Here is a 12,594-nt window from a genome sequence, read left to right on the forward strand (position 1 = left end):
TGGGATAGTCAAAGAGTACTAGATGCCTGATAGGCGACTTGTAGTTATATGATATACAAAATGTGTTTCAATATGCTTGAACAATAATTAAAACAGTATGACATTTATGTAGCTCATCACAAAAAGAATACTGCACACAGTATGCTTGTATTGATGTACTACATTAATGATTACATTTATTTCCTGATTAGAGAGGTTCAACGATATTTCTAAAAGCATTATTAATCAAAGTCAGCCAGGCTGCCTTGCCAGCAGCAAGACGTTCTGTTCAGATGCTCCTTTCTGAGTCCCAATAGGAGAAAAGTTATGATTGCTGTCATCATCATCATTACAGTTGTTTTCTTCCATGGGTAGGCCAGCATCAACAGCAAAGTTGTGGAGCCAAAAACACACATAAATAACCTTGCAGGCTCTGTCAGGCGTCATTCTGAGCTCGTCATGGAGACAATTCCATCTTCTTTTAACCACTCCAATGACTCTGTTGAAATGACAATAATTGCTTGTACATGTACACATAAAACCAATTAAAATTAAATGGACCTCTCTCTCTCTCCCTCTCCCCCTCTCTCTCTCTCTCTCTCTCTCTCTCTCTCTCTCTCTCTCTCTCTCTCTCTCTCTCTCTCTCTCTCTCTCTCTCTCTCTCTCTCTCTTTTTTTTTTTTTTTTCTCAGTCATTTAATTAGAATTAAAAGGCGAAGAATTATAATGGTTAATCTGAGTTCTTCAAAAAAAAATTTTAATGTTTATAATGGCATGACAATGACAGCATGATTACAACTTTTTTTGGGTTAATTTTCTTTTATTTTCATTGATCATTTGCAAATTGTATTGTTAAAGTGGATATAAAAATAAACCTGAAATATTAAATTTCAAAAATGATCAAAATGTTATTGTTTCCTGGAGGGTGGGATTATATGACTGGTAAAACTTACCTTTCAATTGTGCATTTTGTGATACGATGGGCGGTGTTAAATGCCTCTTCTCCTCTATTTTGGGGGTTTTGGTATTGGGGTCATTAGCCAATTTCTTAACATATAACGACTGTCTCCAAGGATCACACCATCCAAAGCCCTGCGACGTGGATCCTCAAATGCAAAGAATAGCCCAAATTTGCATCATGCACTGAACCAGGCCAATAAGGAACCATGTTTGTAACTTATAAAATTGCATCAGAGACGACCTATAAATGGGAGAAGGAAAATTTTGCATATAATAAAACCTGCAATAAAATCTAAATCAGGAAGTGTAGTCAACTTACGTACAGTACAGCACGCGCACAATTTCTTCATATAAAATAATAAAATTCCCTTTATTCATCCCATAGGAGAAATGTGTCTAGGGGTCTATTCCAAGGGAAGAATGGAATAACCTAGGCATCAGGGAATGGAGATGGGATGAGGGTGGGGGAGTAATAGTCATTGGGTGACCTTTTAACAACAAGGTACTTTGTGTAACATACCATGACGACTCAACAAAAGGTAGTGGGAGGAAAGTGACTGACTGATCAATATGTTGATAGACCTATGCCTAATAAAGCGAATGACGTGTGACAACTGACTGATTGAGTAACTGTGCCTGATGAAAACTGATTGGGTAATGAGCTTTTATGTGAAGCCTGATGATGTCTTTTCTTATCATTGGGACGGTGCTTTACTATTACTAGGTTTTGAAGAGCATTTAGTCGTGGTAGTGGCTGAGAGTGGTGGGGTTAGAATGGATGGAGGCAGAGGAGAGGGGAATAGAGGAATAAACCATTGCATTGTTCCAACGCCCCTTTTTCCGATGTAATGTAAGTGGTAGAAAGGGGGGGGAGAGATAGTGATAGTCGGAGGGGTTGTGATTGGGTAGCTAAGTCTGTCAGATCTCATGAAAGTACTTTGTGATAGACTACCTTCCTATTCAAAGGGTAGCAAGCAATTGTTATTGTCTGTTTCATGCCATAGAAACCGGGATAAACCCTGGTCCTTGGGCTTCATGCCTCTGAAGGACTGCTATTCATTAAATTTTTTTTTTTTTTTTCATTTCAAATATTTAAAGATATTTAAACGGGTCTTTGATGTGAAGTTGGTCCCTCTAGCTCAATTATTAGGGTATTTGCTTTACATGCTAAGGGCAAAGTAGAGATTCTTATTTGACCCCACTGACCACCCAGGAATGATGGGGAATCTGTATTTGTTAGATCTGGTGGAAAGTTCTTTACAATAAACCTGTGTCCTATCCAAGGGGTAGCAAGCAATTACTCCCGCTACACCAGCTTTGCAGCTCTGAAGGAGTGAAGGAAGAACTATTTGATGCGATTACTTTCAGCATGATGTCTTTGTGCGGATGTGGTCTATTGGTATGACACTCGCTTTTGGATCGGAAGGTCCTGGGTTCGAACCTCGTGCTCGGCACATAGTTGAGTCCTTGGAAAAGGCTCTTTACTCACATTCTCTCACTGTACTCGTGTGTAAAATGAGTACCTGGCCGTTAGCAGCGGTGCCTTTGTCCGAAAAATTGTAATATCGCCTAACAGGCGCATGTCTCGTCCTACATGTTAAATGTTGCTGTTGACCAGGGTCCCCTTGTAAAGCGCTTTGAGTACATTTAGTGGATATTGCGCTATATAAGGCTAAATTTTAATTATTTTTTTTTAATGTCTTTGTATTTGACGCTTGTGCCTCACTGTATGGTCTTTGCTTCGTACCCAAAAGATACCTAGTTCGAATATACACCCTAGCATGTGGCCATCAACAAGCCACCTCTCCCTAGCTCAATTTTCAGCGCTGTGCTGCGGCTGACACCGGAGTTATTCCAGTATTCCCATTGAATAAACCCTAAGACAAATTTCCGCATGAGGACTATTAAAGGGAAATTTATAATTATTATTTACTTTATTGGGAGAAGGTTCCTGTATCACATCATTCATTTAATGACGTAGCCAACTAGTAGCAAATCATGGCATGTGGCATTGAAATTAGAATGAATGGCGAAGTGATAAGAATAAGTAAGAGAGGTATCAATTATGCGAAATGACAATGGAGTGTGTGAGTGCCTGTGTGTATGCATGTGTATCATATTTGTCACAGTAACGGTTGTTCACAATTATCTTATTAAATTTTATTTTATTAAGAACTGAATTCATCTCACTCCAGTTATATTTCAGTAGGCTTAGATAAACTTTACCTTCTAATATTAGATCGTCTTTCCTTTTATAGCCTTCCCTCGAATTAATTTCTAATTAGTGAATACTTTTCGTTATACATTCTGTCACGTAGCCACTTATTATAAAAGCTGATAGGTCTAACACTCTACACTCACTTTCTCTCCACAATCTATGCCGGACGGCCAGTCGCTCTATTCCTATATATATACTGGAAGATTTTTATCTTTTGGGACTTTGTAGATATTATATCTACACCATTAAGACGCCGGAGCGTTTAACTTTGATTGTATAATCTTCAAGGATCAAACCCGAGCCCGCTGTCAAAGGACTACACAATAACCCCTTACCAATTACCTGGTAGTGGAATTTTACGAGTCCGATCCTGTTATCAGAGGAATAGATCATCCAAGCCCATCAACTGCCTGGAAACGTAAACTTACGAACCTGACATATTATTATAAGTTACGTAAAATATTCATATCTCTATTTGTAACTACCACGATCACTGTTTATCTCTTTTAATTAAATTTCATCATTATTTTTATTTCATTGTAAACAAATCGTTAATTGTTTTTCATTTATAGTAACTAGTAAATTCTGGGGCCTCATTCTACATATATCTTTATGCATAGTCGAGTAGCTCTTTACTCACTTGAGACCATGACATTTTGGAGGGGACACATATAAAGAATTGAATTTATTTAGTTACATATATCTATTTCATCTAACTTTAAAGTCTAAATTGTAAAACTCTTAATTGCCCCACTTGATCATATTTTAATTGAACTCCCTATTTACAGGATTAATTTTTTTTTCTTTTCTTCATTTAAATGGAATAGCAATTTATCCATTCATTCTTTCATTCAAATTGAATAGCATTTTATTGATTCATTCCTTCATTCATTTATTCATTTATAAATTATTCATTCATTCATTGTTCATTCATTTATTTATTCATTCATTCATTCATCCATTCATTCGTTTATTCACTCATTTATCCAATCATTCATACATTAATTCCTCCCTTCATTCTTTCATTCATACATTATCCATTCATTCATTCATCTATTCACTCAGTTTTTCATTCATTCATTCATTCCTTGTCCACTTTGTTATTACATCACTCATTTCATTTTGTTGTTTGCCTCATTCATGAATTGTTTTCAATATGTTTACATTCCATAACGATTCATTCACCTATCATCCAATCACTCAGTGTTGTGAACACATTTTGTAACTATTGTAAATCTTACGATATTGTATTGTTTTGTATTTCAGACATCACTGTTAAACACTCTTCAATGCCTAATTACAATTGTTGAACAACCATTGAACAAGAGAGAGGTCCCAGCCACGAACTGAGTTGGTAAATATATCCTTCATTATTCTCTTTTACATGAGTTGGGCATCACATAGTAACTATAGACATCGTGATTTGTTTTGCATAGTGATTTGTTTTAAATGCATTTTTGGCATATTACTGTTACCGAAAACCACTTATATATTATGTTCTGAAAAGTGAGTCTTTAAAAACTAAATAATAATAAAAGGAGTCTACTAGCCGTCGTGTTATATTTAGTGATAGATAACTTGGGATTATTTTGGCATCCTATTATTGTTATCACACTCTAGTATATTAGCGTCATTGCGAATAATTGTACACAAACTAACGACGAGTCACACACATTGGTGATACATTTTTCGTAGTAACATAGTTTAGAGTACACGCGATTGACACATTGTTATTGACTCAAGTCATAACTCCGCATTGTATTGACACATTGCTTTATAAGATATAACGATAAAAGGCATCAAATTCAACATACATAATAAGTTGAAATAAGAGAGAGAGATTTCTAAAAATAGAACAGTTCATTCCAGTAAGTGTAAATAAATAAAACAGTCAGTAACAGTATCCTGTCAATATAATATATATAAAATATCGTAACTAATTTATTGCAACATGGAAGCATATAAAAGATACTTAAGTCTCGCAAAGGACTTAGAAATACCCCAGGAAAGAATATTTTCATGGTGCGAAGAGAAAGTAAAAGAAGAAAAAGAACATGAAGAAAGAATTCGTAGAGAAGAAAATGAAGAAAGAATTCGTAGAGAAGAAAATGAAGAAAGAATTCGTAGAGAAGAAAAAGAACATGAAGAAAGAATACGTAGAGAAGAACGAGAAGAAAGAGTCCAAGAAAGGGAACTAAAAAGACAAATAGCTTTAGCAGAAGAAGAAACCAAAAGGACCCAAATGATGCTGGAAATTGAAAAAACAAAAAACCGGTCATGAAAGAAAACATAATAATAGTGATGAATTTTTCGTGAAACTTCCACGCATGCCAACATACGATGAACGCTCAGACTGTCTAGAATCCTTCTTACACCGATTCGAAGTTCAGGCTAAAGGTTATCGTTGGCCAGAAAGCAAATGGGCCACAGCCTTGATTAACTGCTTATCTGGAGAACCGCTAAAAGTTTTCTATACCTTAACAACTGAAGATGCAGATGACTATGGAAAAATTAAAGACGCTCTACTAAAAAGATTTAGATTAACGGAAGATGGTTATCAGGAAAGGTTTCACACTGCAAAACCGGAAAGTGGAGAAGACTTTAATACATTCGTGAACCGAATTACTCAATTTCTAAATCGGTGGCTTGAGTTGGCAAACGTAAAACAAGACGACTTTGCAGGCCTTTACTATCTCACGCTGAAGAATCGAATCTATCAAGCTTGCAACCCAGATTTAGTCGCATTCTTTAAAGAGAGAAAGCCAGAAAACTTGGACAAATTAAAAATCTACGCAGAAAACTTTAACAGCGCACATCCATTGACACCCCTTAGCAGAACATTGAAGGAACCATACTACGCTGCCGCTGCTCAGAGTCCATGTACACCTAAAGTTCAATACTCAAATAGAACGAGCTGATCAATCACTCGGAACACGCAAGTGAAACAAGATGATCATAGTAACAAACCATGGAACAAACAGTTCAATAGAGACCATAGCCGACATTATCAAAACAAAACAAGAAATAGCACTGACAATAATACTGAGTATAAGAAAACCAACAAACCTATAATTAAATGTCAATATTGTGGAATGAAAGGCCACACAGCAGACAAATGTTACAAAATCGTGGGATATCCAAAAGAAACTGCAAATGCATCACTCCAAACAAGTGTAAACAATCAGACACGAGTAATGTCAGGAGAAAATATAAATGTGTATTGCGTGAAAGGTATGTCACTTTTAACACAAACTCACAAATCAGGATCGCTATTTTTTTTGTGAAGGCAAAGCTAATGGAACTGATTGCAAAATATTGAGAGACACAGGATGCAGTACAGTAGGAATAAAAGCATCTTTGATCAATGACGAAGACAAAACTGGAAAAACGGTACAATGCATCACATTCAGTGGCACAGTCGAAACCTTTGAAACAGCTAATGTGTATATAGAAACCCCATACTATACAGGAATAGTGGAATGCTGTATACTTCCCAACCCCGTCGCTGATGTTATTGTTGGCAATATAAAAGGTCTTAAAGACAACCCAACAGATGTAAAAGAATGGTCATTAACCCAAGAAACAGCTTGTCTAGCAGAAACAAGAAAGATGACTAAGACAACAGAGAAGCCAATGACTATTTCCTTGAACCACAACAATTTGACAGGAACACGTTCATTGAAGAACAGAAAAAGGACCCGACTTTAACATCATATTTCAATATCGCAAACAAAGGGACGAAATCAAAAGTTGAATACATCATTGAAAAAGATATTCTGTTCAGGTTACATAGGAAAAGAAACAAAATAGCTAAACAACTGGTCACCGCCGAGTATTTACAGAAACAAAATCCTTGGAATAGCGCACGATTCAATAACTTCTGGACATCTTGGGAGCTCTTCCACATTGAAGAGAATATCCGAGAATTTCACATGGCCTGGAATTACTAAAGACGTCCGAGAATATGTGAAATCTTGTGACACATGCCAAAGAAGAGTCGCAAAAGGCAGAATACCGAGATTGCCATTATAGACAACCCCAGTTATTGAAAAAGTTTTTCAAAAAGTTGCAATTGACATTATAGGCCCTTTAACAAAATCAGATAGAAACCATACACACATACTAACACTAGTCGATTACGCAACCAGGTGGCCAGAAGCGATAGCATTGAAATCAACTACATCGGATCACATAGCTGAAGCATTGATGACAATTTTTACTAGAATAGGCATACCAAATGAGATACTGTCGGACAATGGACCCCAATTTACATGACATATGATGCATGAAACCATGAAACTCATGGGAATCCAACACTCGTTCACAACTCCCTACCACCCCCAAGCAAATGGTCTTTGTGAAAGATTTAATGGCACTCTAAAGAATATGTTAAGAAAAGTGTCAGCAGAAAAACCAGATGATTGGGACAGATACTTACCAGCAATCCTATTTGCATATAGAGAAATACCCCAAGAATCTACAGGCTACTCCCCATTTGAGTTGATGTATGGACGATCACCTCGCGGCCCGATCAATATAGTAGCCGACATTTGTAAAGGGAATGAGGAGGACAATAACGAAATTATGTTTGCTTACGAATATGTAAGAAACCTGAAAGACAGAATAGAGGACACATGTAAGCTAGCACAGGAATCCGTCACTAAAAAAGCAGAGAAATACAAGGAATACTCCGATCGAAAAAGCAAGTCAAGAAAATTTGAGATTGGTGACAAAGTACTAATACTCTTACCCGATGACTCGAGTAAACTTTTAGCTACATGGAAAGGACCATTCAAAATAACAGCAGTAAAATCTAATGTTAATTACGAGATTAAAATTAACAACACAACAAAGACATTCCATGCAAATATGCTAAAAAAATATTTTGATAGAGACACAGTGTCGCAACCTATGTTTACTAATATCGAAGCTTCAAATGCAGGATTAGTCATACCGTTGGTCATGAGACACAGACACCCGAGACAGAAAAACAAACAAAAATCGCACAATTGCAACCACCTAAGACAAAAAAAGAAGTACGCAAAGTACTTGGGCTCCTAAATTTTTACAGGAAATACATTTACAACTTCGCGCACATCGCGACAACCGCTAACAAATCTGACAAAGAATGGGTCACCGAACAAAATTGTTTGGACAGAAGCGTGTCAGAATAGCTTTAAACAATTAAAGGCATTACTCTGTTCAGAACCAATTCTTAAATTACCCGACATATCAAAAGAATTTGTTGTAAGAACTGACGCGTCTGATAAGGGCATCGCAGGTGTACTATTACAGGAGCATGAGGGAACTCTAATGCCTTGCTTATATGCAAGCAGAAAATTTTTGGACAGAGAATCACGATACTCTGTAATAGAGCGTGAAGGACTGGCCATCGTCTTTGCTTTAAAGACATTCAGCAGATATCTACTGCTAAAAGAGTTTGTGGTCGAAACGGACCATAAACCACTCACGTACATAAGAAATAACAAAATGAATAATAGTAGAGTACTAAGGTGGAGTCTATTTTTGCAAAATTACTCTTTCAGTATCTCTCACATACCAGGCTGTGAAAATATTCACGCCGACCTACTTTCTCGATTAGTGTGAACACGTGAGAAGGGTATAACTTAACCTCCCATGCATACTGTTAGTTACCTCGCAAATTATGCCAAATCAGAACGCACAAATTCGATAATTTTATTTGTAAACATGATGACCCAACTTAATGTAACATTGAGTATTGTTTGGATATATATACCATACCCATTCATGATTTGGGAAATCTTCTCTTTATCTATTATTGTTATGAATTTCCACTCATTTATGATTAATAATTGAAATGTCAATATTCCATTTACATTTTCATTCATTTCATTCAGTAAATTACCTTCATATCATCGACTTAAATCATGCTTCATTGCCATCACTATTGTTTATCACAATGATTTGTAATCACATTGCCATCATGTTGTTCATCACAATGATTTGTAATCACAATCTTTCATTGTTATTGTCACCCATTCATATACCTACGTTAATATAAACATTTCCATGTCTAGTTAATACATAATTTAATTGTAGCACAAATCATAACAATGGATTAATGCTAGAGTATCATGATAGTAAATTTACTTCCGTTTGTAAAATCTATCTTTCCCATAATGGTTAAAGAGTATATTTTAAACGTGGGTGGGGGGTGTCACAGTAAAGGTTGTTCACAATTATCTTATTAAATTTTATTTTATTAAGAACTGAATTCATCTCACTCCAGTTATATTTCAGTAGGCTTAGATAAACTTTACCTTCTAATATTAGATCGTCTTTCCTTTTATAGCCTTCCCTCGATTAATTTCTAATTAGTGAATACTTTTCGTTATACATTCTGTCACGTAGCCACTTATTATAAAAGCTGATAGGTCTAACACTCTACACTCACTTTCTCTCCACAATCTATGCCGGACGGCCAGTCGCTCTATTCCTATATATATACTGGAAGATTTTTATCTTTTGGGACTTTGTAGATATTATATCTACACCATTAAGACGCCGGAGCGTTTAACTTTGATTGTATAATCTTCAAGGATCAAACCCGAGCCCGCTGTCAAAGGACTACACAATAACCCCTTACCAATTACCTGGAAGTGGAATTTTACGAGTCCGATCCTGTTATCAGAGGAATAGATCATCCAAGCCCATCAACTGCCTGGAAACGTAAACTTACGAACCTGACATATTATCATAAGTTACGTAAAATATTCATATCTCTATTTGTAACTACCACGATCACTGTTTATCTCTTTTAATTAAATTTCATCATTATTTTTATTTCATTGTAAACAAATCGTTAATTGTTTTTCATTTATAGTAACTAGTAAATTCTGGGGCCTCATTCTACATATATCTTTATGCATAGTCGAGTAGCTCTTTACTCACTTGAGACCATGACAATATTGTACACAAACGTAACTGTCAATGTAACAGTAAATTAATCTTCGGTGGTCGAAATAACAGGGTGCATTAAAATAAAACCTTGAATTAATCAAATCCTTTTTTACATTGGCTAGGTGAAATTAGTTCAAGTAAGGAGTGGAATGACAACTAAAAATAATAAGGAAAAAATTTGGGATATTCGAATGAGTTCAAGTTCAAGGAAACTGTACTCGAATGTATTACCTTCACTTTTTAAGGTCTATCCAGTGAAATATTTTATTTAAATTGACCGTCGACAACATCTTTGTAATGTGTATTTGAAGTGAAATTTTAAAAACATGACACAAGTTTTGAAACAACATATTACGATTTTTTAACAGCTTTGGTATAACCGCAAGAGAGGATTTTTAATTGATTCATATTAAATTAAATTGAGCTTTATATAGCGCAATATCCACTTAATGTGTTCAAAGCGCTTTACAACAGTTCCCTGGTCAACAGCAACATTTAACATGAAGGATGGGACATGACGCCTGTCAGGCGATATTACAATTTTTCGAACAAGGACAACACTGTTAACGGCCAGGTACTCATTTTACACCTGAGTACGGTGAGAGAATGTGAGAAAAGAGTCTTTTCCAAGGACTATGCGCCGAGCACGAGGCTCGAACCCAGGACCTTCCGATCTGATATTTTTTAATTTATTTTTTTTTGTATTTCTTGTAATGTTTCGAAAGGCTCCGATTTCTGCTTCGTATTGAAATAGCGTCATAGTTTGTATTTTACTCTCGCATCTATTATAATATTATAACGGTGAATCTCATCATTTAAGCTGGGATGAAATAAACTAATTTTCCTTAAGCCTTAAGGCAACGTGCACTCATTTGCAGGTCTGATAACCCAATACATCATGAGTTCATGGTTATAATGAAAATCTAAAAAAAATTACACAAAATAATGTCCAGTGCAACAATGTTAAACGAGGCCCATATTGCATTCGGATGTCAGACCAGCATATATGCATATAAAGATAACATTCCCTTTTGTCATCAAATGGGGAAATTTGTCTGTCTTTAGGGTCTATTCCAAGGGAATACTGGAATAACCCAGACATCAGCCGCAGTGCAGTGCCACAAATGGAACTAGGACGAGATGGATTGCTCAAGGCCACACAGTACAACGGGTGATCAAACTAATTACCTTTTGGATACAAAGCAAAGACCATACTGCTGAGCCATGCTGCCCCATCGCCTCGAGTGAAAAATCCTATTTTAAAGATTGATTCTCCTCAGCAATTTGTCAGTCCAACTGTACAATTATTTTTTTTTTCTTCAATTCTAAACTGGTTTTGCTAATGAAAAATGTTCCCTTTCAAAATATTACAATTACAGTGAAAATAATCTCCAACAAGAGCTCGAAAATTGGTTAAGGGAATGCAAAATTCAATAGTGCCAGAGAGCGGTGAAAAAATTTCCATTCCATGTCATACCAGTAACAGTAACAGTCATAGTGGTTTGTGTGTGATGATTAGAGAGATCTACCAACACTAACACTTAGTTTGACTAGTTCAGTTGAGAAGAAGAAGAGGAGGAGGAAGAAGTGGGAGAAGAAGATGAATATGATGATGTTGATGAAGAAGGACGAGGAGGTGTGAAGATGAAGGAGAAGTCTTGGCACCGATTTTGGGTTGGATGCATGAGAATGTAAGAAAACTTCTCTTTAAAGATTAGATAGTAGGAGATTAGAATTAAAATGAATACAAATACTAACCTTTCCTCCAGAGAAGACGACCAAGGTCGTCTTTTACAAGATCACAAATTATAAAAATGTGCTCACGATGAAAACGGAAATGTTCCTATATTTCATCGTCGTTAAACGAATCGATGGGATTGAGTCTGGCCCGAAACACTCTCTCCCGTTGAATCAGTCGTCTCTGACGAATTTGAAACAACACAGCTGCCGCCATTTTCATGTGTTGACAGTTGTTTTGACAGTACTGTCAATGACAGTGTCATAGTCTAGTCATACGAATCACGTCATGTGATCGAGAGTAACTTCGCATTGCTTTGTTTGGCACAAAAATAAAGAAAATAAAAGGGGGTGGGAGTGTTTTAACAACATAATTTTCATATTAAAAAATAAGCTAGGTCTAGTTGTGTGTTTGTTATTCTCTCAATATCTAAATCTAAACTTCGAACCAAGCGAAGCTGAAATCTCAGACTCAGACTCACTGAGTCACTCAACTTCATCAGATTTATTAGTTTCCCGGACAAAAATGTGTGCTTTCGACGATCTGTGACCTTCAAACCGTTTCCATTAGCATTGACAAATATCACCAGATTACTTTTGTCGTTATAATTCTTTTTCTATGTATTTTTTTCTCGCGAACCGAGTCGTCTAACATTGGCCGCCAACTTTGTTGACGCCGTTTCTTAGTTACTAGTCAGAGACTAAACGATCAAGTCCGACTCGAGCAAGTGACTAAATCTTGGCCAAACTTAGTCCGAA

The 12,594-nt window shown here is 36.2% G+C and overlaps 1 protein-coding gene across 5 annotated transcripts in view; it reads right to left on the reverse strand.

Annotated features, from left to right (window-relative positions):
• The window catches only part of LOC144968289 (solute carrier family 22 member 16-like), a 101,779-nt gene that overhangs the window by 50,975 nt on the left and 38,210 nt on the right, over window positions 1-12,594 (reverse strand). The window lies entirely within an intron of this gene.

This window comes from Berghia stephanieae, chromosome 3, assembly GCF_034508935.2.
Source record: "Berghia stephanieae isolate SIO BIC M18660-M18661 chromosome 3, UCSD_Bste_1.3, whole genome shotgun sequence".
Lineage (NCBI taxonomy): Eukaryota > Metazoa > Mollusca > Gastropoda > Nudibranchia > Aeolidiidae > Berghia > Berghia stephanieae.